Genomic DNA, 12,029 nt, shown 5'->3' with positions numbered 1-12,029 from the left:
CTTAAGAGGGAGAGTCCCTATTCTGAATTGGATATATAATTTCCTAGCCGCAGGCGGGTAGATCAAGTCTAGAAACTCTTCTTTTCCATAATCCACTTTCACTTGGAAAAACTATGATGTGAAGCGACCAACAGTGGAACTTGCTTGCAAAGTCAACAGATTGTGGAGCCTGTTATGGCGCCCCAAGTCCACCCTAGTTATTAATGGGCATGCTGTGCCCAGAGCTCAGACCTTCCTAATCGATTACTGAGTACTCTTATGTGGCTGAGCCATGGGATTTTCCTGCTGCTCAAAGTTGGTAGTACCTCCCTAAATTCCTCTCTGTAGGAAGATAACTCTGGGACTACCCAAAGCCTTCTCCAAAAAATCAGTGGCCTCAACGCAGCTTCTTCTCCAGTGGGTAAAGCCCCAAATCCATGCGAAGGGGGACAAGAGGCGTACTCCCCGGAAGTCCAACCAAATTCCTCATGAGTGCATGCTCTATCTTCATGAGGTTGGCGGTGCTAGAATGCCCCCATAGTTCGGCCCCAAATAAAGTGGCCGCCCTGACCTGTACTTTGTAGATTTCAACACTGGGAGCAACTGGCTAATGTTTGGACAATCTATACATTTTCAATATTCCCCCCACTACTTGAGATAATTTCAAAGATGCCCTAGCAGTCTGGGTCTCCCACTCAAATTTTTCCGTTAGAGTGATGCCTAGATACTCTAACGTCTTCACTCTTTCCAGGGGAGTTCCCTTCAAGTGCTGGGTTTGGGCGAGTAGTCCTGGGAGGATTGAAAATCATATATTTAGTCTTGGATAAATTGATCTCCAATTCTCTCAAGGTACAAAAACCAGCAAAGCCACCCAGAGTACGCTGGATGCCCGTTGATGTTTTGGACAGTAACAGAGTGTCGTCCACAAACATCAGCGCGGGTACCCTCCCAGGAACTAATTTAGGGGCGTCGCTGTCCTTGATACCGTGTAGGTGGTCTATGAGCCCATTGATGTAGAGGCAAAACAGAGTTGGTGCCGGAACGCACCCCTGGCAAACCCCCTGTTTCACCGGGAAGCGTGCTGACAGTTCCCCATGCTTCCCACACCTGACTTGTGCGTAGGTCTCCCTATGCAATCTCTCAATCACATCTAGGAGGTATGGTGGGATTCCAAGATCATGCAATACCCTCCAAAGCTTTTCTCTAGGCACCAGATCAAACGCAGACTTCAGGTCGACGAAGATGACACTCTACACTCACCGTCTTCCAGTAAAGGACCTGAAGTCTGAATATCTGGTTGATTGTTTATGTGCTCGTCCTGAAACCAGCCTGGAAGGGACTCAGGATCTCTTTCTCCTCGATCCATCCCTGAACTCTGTCCAAGATGACCCGTCCCATAAGTTTCTGGGTGGTGTCTATTAGGCTGATGGGCCTATAGTTGGACGGTAAAATTGGGCAGCCTTTTTTATAGATCGGGACTATCTCTGCCCCTCGCCAAGTATCCGGGGGATCCATGCCCTTTAGGATATCATTGAACAGGGCACATAAATATGGGGCCCAGATTTTTGGTACCGTCCTGAAAAGGTCCCCGGGTAACTTATCTAAGCCCGGCGCTTTGTTGGGTTGTAATTTATCAGTGGCAAATTCTACCTCGCGTAAGGAAATCTCACTGACCCCCTCCAATCGATGCTCATGGAGGGGGCTCGGAAGCGAAGAAGAATTGCCATCATTACCTGATTCAGCATACAAAGCCCCAAAGTATGCTCCCCAAACGGCTGGGGCGATATTAGGCTCTACCACAGGTCTCCCCTCCCCGCCCCCAGAGCTCACTATAGCCCAAAATGTTTTCAGGTCTCTATCGCGAAGGGCGATCCTGAGATCTTCCCACTGATCAGCTTCCTAATCTTTCTTGGCTTGGAGAATAATCTGCTTATGCTTGGTCCTGCAGAAGTTGATACTTTGCCTATCCTTTGTGTTTACTGCTGTTAGCAGTTCCGTCTTAGCTTTACGACAGTTTGCGTTGTACAAGGGGTGGGCAGGAAGAATTTTCACCCTTTCTTTCCCTATCGGGTAGAACACGTCTACTAGTTTGGATGTCAGCTGTTTATGGAATTTAACCGACCTGCCGTCACTCCCCAGCTGTGTGTTCACTTCACCTGCCTCTCTCATTTCTATAAGGTATGGTAATACCTGTTGGTAAATAGTTGCCAATTTGGTTGGCGAGCCCTGGATATGGCACCACTTTACTCTCCGCCTATTGTTCGCCAAGGACAGTGGAGCCTGTAGTGAGTTTGAAACTGGTGCAAGGTTGGACAGGCCCAGGCTCCCTGGTTTGAGAGTCATTACCAGTGCATTATGGTCACTGTTCCCTCTTTTATGGATCTGGAAGTCCAGGACCCTGCTCCATGTTCTAGTTTCGACTAAAATGTAGTCCAGAAACAATTTGTGTCCTTCTCTATTGAAAGTAAACTGGCCCAGTCTATCCGATTTCCCCCTCCCATTACAGGCCCTGAGCGAAAATGACAGGGTAAACAAGTTTCTTTGCAGAACCAGTGGTGTCCAGGCTCTAACAGGTGGAATCTGAGGGTCGGGCAATGCCGTCTAAAGTTGAAGTGGATAGAGGCTCGAACTGGCAATTAAAATCGCCCCCTACTATCAAAACAACTGATGGATCAAGGGTTTGTATAAACTGTCTCAAGTGATCAATCGTCCCGGATTCCTGCCCGTTCTGTACTGGCCTAGAATGAACATTAAGTAGGGCAATTTGTGTGTTATCGGGCATAGTTAGGAGAACACATTCTACATCCTCGGATTTCGGTTTAATTTGCTCAGCTTTAGCACCGAGATGAGTACCTACCCAAATGCTTATCCCACCCGAGGGTCTTCCCCTGCCCTTCACGGAGGCCATTATATTATAAGTGGCAAAGCCTGATCTTTGGTAGTCCTCCCGAGCCCAGGTCTCTTGGAACAGGCACACGTCAAAATCTTCTGCAAAGGATCCCCATTCTGGGCAGGATAGCTTATTTTTAATACCCGCCAAATTCCAACAGAGGATGCTTATGTTAGCATTAACCTCCGCCCCTCGGATGTTCTGGGATACTATGCTGTGTCTATCAACTGTGACGATGGTGTCATTGCTGTTTGACTCCACTTGATTTTGCATGTGCACCCCCTCCACCAATTCTATGTCTGGGCCTATAACCCTCCTGACTGCTACAGGAGATACAGCTCTAGCAGCACATTCTCTGGTTGATAAACCAGTACCAGGCAACAGACCGTCATCCCCACCGGCCCTATATCAACCCTAGTCTCATCACTGGACCCCAGCATGGGGCTCTCACACCCCTGGCAGCTGTTTCGGGAAAAAAATCTGTTTATGTGGCTCCACTCCCTCACAGTCCTCCAGCATTCCCAGGCCATTATCATCATTCCTCGCCTGTCAATCTACCTGATCCAGGGCACTGAATCTATTGCTATGGGGAAATGGACACAGTTGGGGGGTGTTAAATTCTTCCCCCCAATTTCCACTTGTTGGCTGGGCTCTTGGTCCCCAGGTGTCCCAATAAGACAAGCGGTGGGATCTTCTTGTTAAATTGGTGTTAAAATCTGGGATTGTGGCGTAAACATTATCGGCGCCATCTTGTCCTTTTCAGATCCATACGTGCGCGTAAGCAGCAACCATTTTGATTGCCATGGCCTCTCTGCCCACTCCCGATAGCCAGCGTCTCTCTCTCTCTCTCCCCCTCACTCCCCAGCCTCGCAAGCATCCCCGACAACCCCCGGTCTCTTCTGCTTGGGTCATAAACGCACCTCCAGCGCGACCCCGCCTCCGAGCCACATCCCGTGCTGAACCCCCCTCACTCTTTCATCTCATTCATAGAACAGGCCCTTTTGATAACCTCTTCCTCCCTGCCCGATTGTCCGGCCTGACCCCAGGCCATCACTTAGCTCAGCAGATGCAGTTTATTGCCCCTACAGTAGGACCTCGCCCCACATCAAAGGAGCGGGGATTAATCAATGCCCCCCCTAGATCCGACCGATCGCCCACATTCCTGTTCCCAGTGGAATGTCCAGCTGCGCGATAGCCATCATGCTGTGATTTGGGTGGGTACCTCTACTGTAGATATGTGTGAGAGCGGGCCTGAACCGGGGATTCCAAAGATGCCTTTGTGAACTTCAAAGCAATACCACGGATGTCATAAATGTAATAAAGCCATAAAACTGTGTATAAGAGGCCAGGCCTCAGAGATGCGGTTAGAGCACCTCGAAACGATACCTCGTTGTCCAATCTGATGTGTTCTGCTCCGTCGGAAATAAACTCCCGTTTCCTGCCTTCCAGTCTCCAGCGCCTGCCTCTTTATTTGGTAACCGTGAGTTGGGTGAGAAGCGGCTAACGCCGGGCAAACCAAGAAAAGGGATAATCGACCTGATCTGCCTGACCCCTTTTCTTACAATTGGCGCCCAACGTGGGGCCCATCAGCGACACGTGGATCCAGTGGGAGAGGTCCTGACGACGGAGTGAACGACTGCAACGATCGGGAAGTGCACCTGCCCGATAGACCCTCGTCTGGCAGCCGATCATCCGAACTTCACTGGTTCCGAGCAGACCTCTCTCGAGTGATCTACGGTCCTGACTGGGAACCATCAGGAGTGCCGCAACAGAAGATAGAGGACGATCGGGCGCTGGAATCGGAAGACAGGAAACTGTCCATGCGGTCCGGGTAAGGTCGTGTAACACGACAAACTGTGAAATATTTGATTGATTGATTGGAAAATACTAGTATTACTCTCCGAATTGTTGGTTCTCTTGGAGATTCTCTGTCTACAAACGGGGAAGGATAAAAGTATTCTGTCCCCCTTTGCAGATAGTGAAGAATAGGTAACGCAGGCTTTTGCCCCCGTTGTAACCCGTCGTGCCTATTTCTTTCTCGCCACTGATTGTTTGATTGAACGGACATTGATTGTTCGATATCGGTTCTTTGGAGGTATTCTCTGCTTACAAATAATGTGGAATAGAGATATTCTGTCTAGTCTTTGTAAGCAGTGAAAGGATAGGTAGTGCAGACTTTTGTCCCCATTGTAACCCGTCATGCCTATCTTCTCCCCATTGTTCAGTAGTTGGTTCAACCCAGACCGCTTATTAAAGGTGGATCATCCGGCTCCTCTGGAGGGCACCCCTAATAAGGATATGTTTTTAAGTATGGACTAGTCGCCGTAGCTTATAGTAAGTTATGGCATAAATATACTAAAAAGGATCAGGAAAGTCAGTGGCCACTGATAGAATCCTTCAATGACGCAAAAATAAGCGTGCTGGAAACAGCCCTTTGTAACAATAAAACAACGCCCACTATGCTTGATAGTTTCGGCATGTGGCGCAAAGAAGCAGAGCAACGAAAGAAGAGAGAAGAATCAAGAATAGGAAAAGAGTTACGAAAGGCAGCCCACCTGACCGCTAAGAATCTAGAGGAAGAAATAAAAGAAAGAGAGGAGGTCAGACAAAAGCAGGAATCTGAGTCGGCAGGCCAATGCCCTGTTAGGACCCCCTCTACGCTCTACCCTGAGCTGCCCTCCAAACAACGGGCGAACGATGAGTTACTGCTAGGTCCTCCGATCATCTACATGCCCCCCCCCCCCATGCCCCCTCCCAACCTCTAGTACAGCACCTGCCAGCTCCGAGTGCAAATGAGAATGACCTTGGAGCTAGTACCCCAGCCCTCACGGCCTCCGCACCGGCCGCATTAGTAACGACATCAGATGAACTCGAGACTAGCAAGCAGCCACCAGCCAGACTGAATAGATTGAGCAAAGATGAGCGGGATGGAATTGACAAGATAGTAAAGACACTGGTAGAACGGAAGGAGAGCGAAGAATACGCGATAGATATGCACAATTCACATGCCGATAGCCACAAACGGCATTTCATTTTACGGTTTAGCTACCACACCCTGAACGCATATGAGGATAGGTATCAGAATCAGGGTCCTGCTAAACTGACAGCTTTATATAGAAAAGTCAATGTTGGAGACGAGGCTGAGCACGACGTGACGGACCTCTTCATGCAAACGCTTGAGGTCTTCCGCCACCTCACGGAACAGAAACCAGAAGTTAAGATTACAATCCCTGAAACGACTGGGTCCTCATCAGAAGTAGCCAACACTATGATGCCTATCAGAGAAGCCGCCCCCTACTGGGTTCCCCCGCGAGGTCAGGGAACAAACGACGATATCAACCACGCAGATGCGAAGGGGAGGGTTGTGTACAACTGGGTTTATCAGCCATGGGATCGGCAAGATATTTTAACTTTTAGGCAAACCCTGCCCGATTTAAGAAAGAACCCGACAGCATTTTATACCGAACTAGGTACAGCCTTGGATTCAACAATAATGACTCTAGCGGACATTGACTTGTTTTTCGGGTTGTGTCTGCCGGCTGACGTGTGGAAGCAAATCCGGAAAACCGACCACACAGATCTGTTCGGACATACCTGGAATCAACTCAGTGAACTAGATAGACAGCGAGAGCCCGGAAAGAAACCTGTAAAAGACATACTGGAACTCCCGGACAAAATAGTTCAGAAGCTAAAGACATTGATCCCAGAGAAGAAGGTAGACTGGTCGATAGTCACGGCTTGCCGTCAGAAACCCCAGGAAGACGTATCAGAATACTTCTCCCGATTTGAGACGGTGTTCTCCGACTACAGTGGCCAAGACATGACCACTGCAACCGGACAACACCTATTCGTGCAAAACTACGTAACGGGTCTATCGCAAGAGGTCTCCCAAAAGTTACAGACAAGCGAGAGTAGTTGGGGGGCCTCCAAACCTGCAGCCATCCTTCAGATGGCTCAGTACTACGAACACCAAAAGAACGAGAACGATAGGGCGACTGAGAAAAAGAAAAAGGACTTGAAAGAACGAGTGATGATTGCTCAATTGCAAGGAGTGACGACAGGAAGGGAACAGTATAGAGGAAACTACCAGTCGAATGCCCCTAGAAATCCACCCCCTAGAGACCGCACACCCACACCCGGCGCTCCACGAACAGACCTCGATGAGAACCAGTGTGCGTTTTGCAAAGGATTTGGCCACTGGAAGTCTCAATGTCCGGTTCTTCTGGAAATGATTAAAAATAAAGAGACGAGGGACATGACGAATGGCCCCAAGACTAGAGGGCAGGGACGAGGGCACACCCACGACACCAACAATGACAGACCTGGCAGACCGAACACGTTTGACCGTCCCCGGCAGAATCAGTGCCAACAGTCGGACTGCGACAATGCCCGCGACTTTGCATAGGACTGCCAAGGGCAAGGAAGGGATCCAGTCGAGCTCTATGTTGACCAGCAAGGTCCTTATGTCACCACTAAGGTCCAAGGTACGAAGTCTCCATTCCTGGTAGACACTGGCGCAACACATAGTGCGTTATCTAAACGACTGATTCCAAGGGCACCCTTGTCTGGCTCACACATAACATCAATAGGTTTTGATGGAACGCCCTCCACTAATCCCTTATCCACACCGGTTTCCTTTGACTTGGACAGTAACCCCACTGACACGACGTTTCTACTTTCCTCTAACACCCCTGATGCCATTATGGGACTTGACTTACTGAAGCATTTCCGAGCTACTATCAGGTGTTCACAGGACGGAGTTCGAGTCATTCTGTACGATAACCCGAATCTGCTCAGACCTCATCCCGCACGACACATGTTCTCCATCTCTGACGCTGACGCATCCTTACTTGACTCCCTACCTCTGTATCTGTGGGCTAAAACCGACGCTGACGTAGGACGAATGATGATCGACCCCGTGCGCATAACTGTTCGCCAAGATGCGATACTCCCAAAACTCCCACAGTATCGGATATCGCCCGAGGGTGAGAAGGCATTGATAATGATAATCCAGTCCCTGGTAGAGGCAGGAGTGGTAGAGGAAGTAGTCCGCAATATTTGCAACAGCCCTATCCTACCCATTGTGAAGAAGCAGGGCGAGGGAGATGAGAAAGCGTACCGCTTCATCATCGACCTTCGAGAGGTCAACAAGGTAGTTGTACCCCAGTACCCCGTAGTCTCAGATATCGCCACCATTCTGACCCTGATTCCTTCCACAGCCACCACCTTCACTGTAATAGACCTCAAGAACGCTTTCTTCTCCATCCCCATCCACCCAGACTGCCGCTACCTTTTCGGCTTCACGTTAAAATCCCGCTCATATAGATTTTGTAGAGCTCCCCAAGGCTACACAGAAAGTCCCAGCATCTATAGCCAGGCCCTCAAGAGGCAGCTGGACGCCGTTCAACTACCGGAGGGAGTGGTGTTGATACAGTACGTCGATGACATCCTTTTGGCGGCTGACACCACTCCACTTGCAGTCACAGCCACCATCCAACTCTTGCACTTCCTTGCGGAAAATGGCCACAAGGTCTCCAAGAAGAAGTTGCAATTCTGCCAACCCCAGGTCACCTACCTAGGCCACCTCTTGTCCAAAGATGGGAGAAAACTCACACCCGATCGAATTCAGGCCATTCTAGAAACCCCTGTCCCAAAGACCCAGAAACAAGTCCGCTCCCTGGTAGGCCTCACCTCCTTCTGCCGGCAGTGGTTGCCAAATTTCAGCCTCATTGTAAAGCCACTACTTCCCCTATTAGCCAAAGATGTCCCCTTCCCACTCCCTTGGACCCCCGAATGCCAATCTTCCTTCAAAGAACTTCGAGACGCCCTTTGTTCTGCACCAGTCCTAGGAACCCCCGATTACACCAAGCCCTTCTCTCTCTACACTCACGAAAGGGAGGGGTGCGCTTTGTCTGTCCTGACTCAAACTATTGGCCCCAAGCAACGACCATGTGCCTATTTCTCTGCCACCCTTGACCCCGTAGCGAGAGCCTTGCCTGCCTGCCTTCGAGCCGTAGCTGCCGCTGCTGTCTCTATCCGACAAAGTGAGGGGATCGTACTATCGAATTCCCTCACGGTATTAGTGCCCCATGCTGTTGACACCCTCTTGAACCAGACTAAGACACAACACCTGACTAGCGCCCGACTGACTGGATACAAACTGACTCTGCTTGCACCCCACATCACGCTGAAAAGATGCACCACACTGAACCCAGCCACCTTGTTGCCTCTGCCCGAAACCGACCCAAATGTCCCCCCTATACATGACTGTGTGACCCTCACAGACGAACAGACTAGGAGTAGAGTTGACCTCCGAGACACCGCTTTCGCAGACCCTGACGGAGAGCTATGGGTAGACGGCTCTTGCATCAAACTCTCCGACGGCACCACCTCAGCTGCCTATGCAGTAACGACAGCCCGAACAGTAATTGAGACAGCCCACATCACACAACGATCCGCACAGGCGGCAGAACTGATTGCCCTCACACGAGCATGTATTATAGCGACAGGGACCACGGCAAACATTTACACGGACAGTCAGTACGCCTTCGGAGTGGTTCACCATTTTGGACTCTTGTGGAGAGAAAGGGGATTCCTGACGTCCCACGGCACGCCCATCCTCCACGGCGATATAGTCTCCGCCCTGATTGAAGCAGTTCTCCTCCCCAAACGATTAGCCGTAATCAAATGCCAAGCACACAGAAAGGTGACGGACATCATAGGACAGGGAAACGCACTAGCCGACATCACTGCCCGAACCACAGCTGAGAATAGGACGACGACCCGCATGTATGTGACCAGGTCACAAGCAGAAAAATGGACTGACGCTAGGGAAACGATTAAGGACATCCAGATGGCCAGCTCACCACCCGAATTAACTGAATGGGCACGGGTGGGATTGAAAGACGATGAAGGCTGCTGGCGGACAAAGGACACAAACAAATGGTTGCTGCCTGACTCGTACCTGATCCCCATACTGACTATGGCACACTCCCCCGCACACATAGGATCTGCCCCCATGATCGAACTCATCTCCAGGGTCTGGCACAACGTCAAAATTCCCGACTCAGCCAGACGCCTGGTCAAGCAATGCCTTATCTGCCTGCAACACAACCCTGGGAAAGGAACTGTGGTACCCCGGGGAGGGTTTGGGGTCCCCGACCATCCCTTTGAGGTCCTTCAGATGGACTACATCCAACTAGAAAGATGCCAAAGCCTGAAGTATGTATTAGTCATTGTGTGTGCCTTCAGCAAATGGGTAGAAGCCTATCCAACCCGTGATAACACTGCCATGACCACTGCCAAAGTACTGCTGAAAGAGTTTTTCCCTCGCTACGGCCTTTGTCGAATTCTATGGAGCGACAACGGCCCCCACTTCATAGCTGAAGTTATCCAACTAATCTTGAAAGGGTTGGGTGTAAAACAAAGGTTTCATGCAGTCTTTCACCCCCAATCTGCTGGCTTAGTTGAGCGACACAACGCCACACTGAAACTAAAACTGTCGTAGATAGTGGCCACCACAGGACTTAAATGGCCAGATGCCCTCCCACTGGCATTACTATCGATGCGCTCCACTCCCACTAAGCACCATTTGACCCCCTACGAGGTTGTATTTGGGCGACCGATGAACCTCTGGACTGCCCCTAAACCGACCTCCATTCACGACGTCCCGGATGTCCTACTGTCTGATTACTTGTGCAAATTGACTAAAACGTTGTCTGTCATTCATCAGCAGGTGCAGAAGGCCATCCCCGATGCTTCCAGGGGTCCGGGTCACGATATCCAACCGGGGGATTATGTGCTGATCCGAAATTTCCAACGGGCAAAGTGTCTGGAACCCCGGTGGACGGGCCCCTGGCAAGTACTGATCACCACCCGGACGGCTCTTCGAGTGGAGGGGAAACGACACTGGCTGCACGCACACCACTGTAAGAAGGTCTCCTCGACCCTGGCCACGACAGAAAACGTCAGCACCCAAGAAGAGCTCCTGAACAAAGACCGGCCATCACTGAACTGTTATCCTGATACCGAGGCACTCGAACTTTAAAAATTCTCAGATCCCACTGTGCCATCCAGGGAAGGGTATTTCCTACGTCGAAAGGAGGGAGCTTCGGCTAAGTAGACCACAGACTAAGTTGAATCTCTGAATGGTAGCCTAAAACACAACCAAGGGTTACCCGGAGAGAAGCTAAACGAAGTCTGCGGTTCTGCCCACTACCGAGCACCTCGAAGATGATGGAAGCGCCAGATAAGAAGATGATGGAAGCGCCAGATAAGAAAATGACGGGAGCAACCGGAAATACCCACTATATGAACCCAAAGACTGACAGTATGCACAAATCAAAGACAATTGCCCTTTTCATTTTCCTCCTCTTTTGCCTCCTCCTCATGACTTCCTTCTGGATCGTGGAAGAGAGTGCACCCGCTCATCAGATGCTGCTGACCACTGCACAGCCAACCACTATGAAAGAGCATCACCTGATCTCCCTTTCGCCTCAGCTCCGAGAAAGGCGTAAGGAGTTCTGGAACAATTCCTTCGTGCAACTGTTGCACCAACACAACCTTGCCGCCAACGCCACAAACTGCTGGATCTGCGGGTTACTCCCGCATGCCACCGGACACTCCATCCCTTTCATCCCCTCCCCTTTCTCAGTTCATGGCTCCTGCCTTGCCTGGTTGATCCTCTTGCAAGAGAGCTACAAGGACAACGCCACTTCTGGTCAAACAGTGTCACACTTCTACCATGGGTTCTGGCTGAACAAAACCGGGAGGATATCTGCTCCCTTTTGTCCTTTGACCTCTGGGTCCTCCTTTCATATGGACATCCCTGCCAAGGAACGAGTTGAAATGCAGGTGTTCCATGATCCAGCCAGACCCACCTTCTCCTACCTACGGAAACGAACTGCTGCCACTCTGACTGTGGCTCTGTCTGTCATCAATGTCACGGGCCTCGTGTGCCTCGAAGGCCTGGGAACGCAGCTGGTGGGTCGCAGTTCCTGCCACATCACCAGAACATTGGACTCAATTGATCCCCCCCTCCTTTGTTGCTTCTCCGAATATGTACTTTGTTTGTGGCACCAAAGCTTACACTTGGCTTCCAAAAAGTTGGGGGGGGGGGGTACTTGCTACATCGCCTTCGTTCTCCCTCCAACGTATGTGG

At 50.5% G+C, this 12,029-nt stretch overlaps 1 protein-coding gene across 1 annotated transcript in view; it reads right to left on the bottom strand.

Moving 5' to 3' along the window:
* NNT (nicotinamide nucleotide transhydrogenase) overlaps nt 1-12,029 on the bottom strand; it is a 480,843-nt gene that overhangs the window by 253,191 nt on the left and 215,623 nt on the right. The window lies entirely within an intron of this gene.

This window comes from Lissotriton helveticus, chromosome 2_1 (genome assembly GCF_964261635.1).
Source record: "Lissotriton helveticus chromosome 2_1, aLisHel1.1, whole genome shotgun sequence".
NCBI classification, from domain to species: Eukaryota; Metazoa; Chordata; class Amphibia; order Caudata; family Salamandridae; genus Lissotriton; species Lissotriton helveticus.
This window is presented reverse-complemented; position numbering and strand designations above follow the sequence as displayed.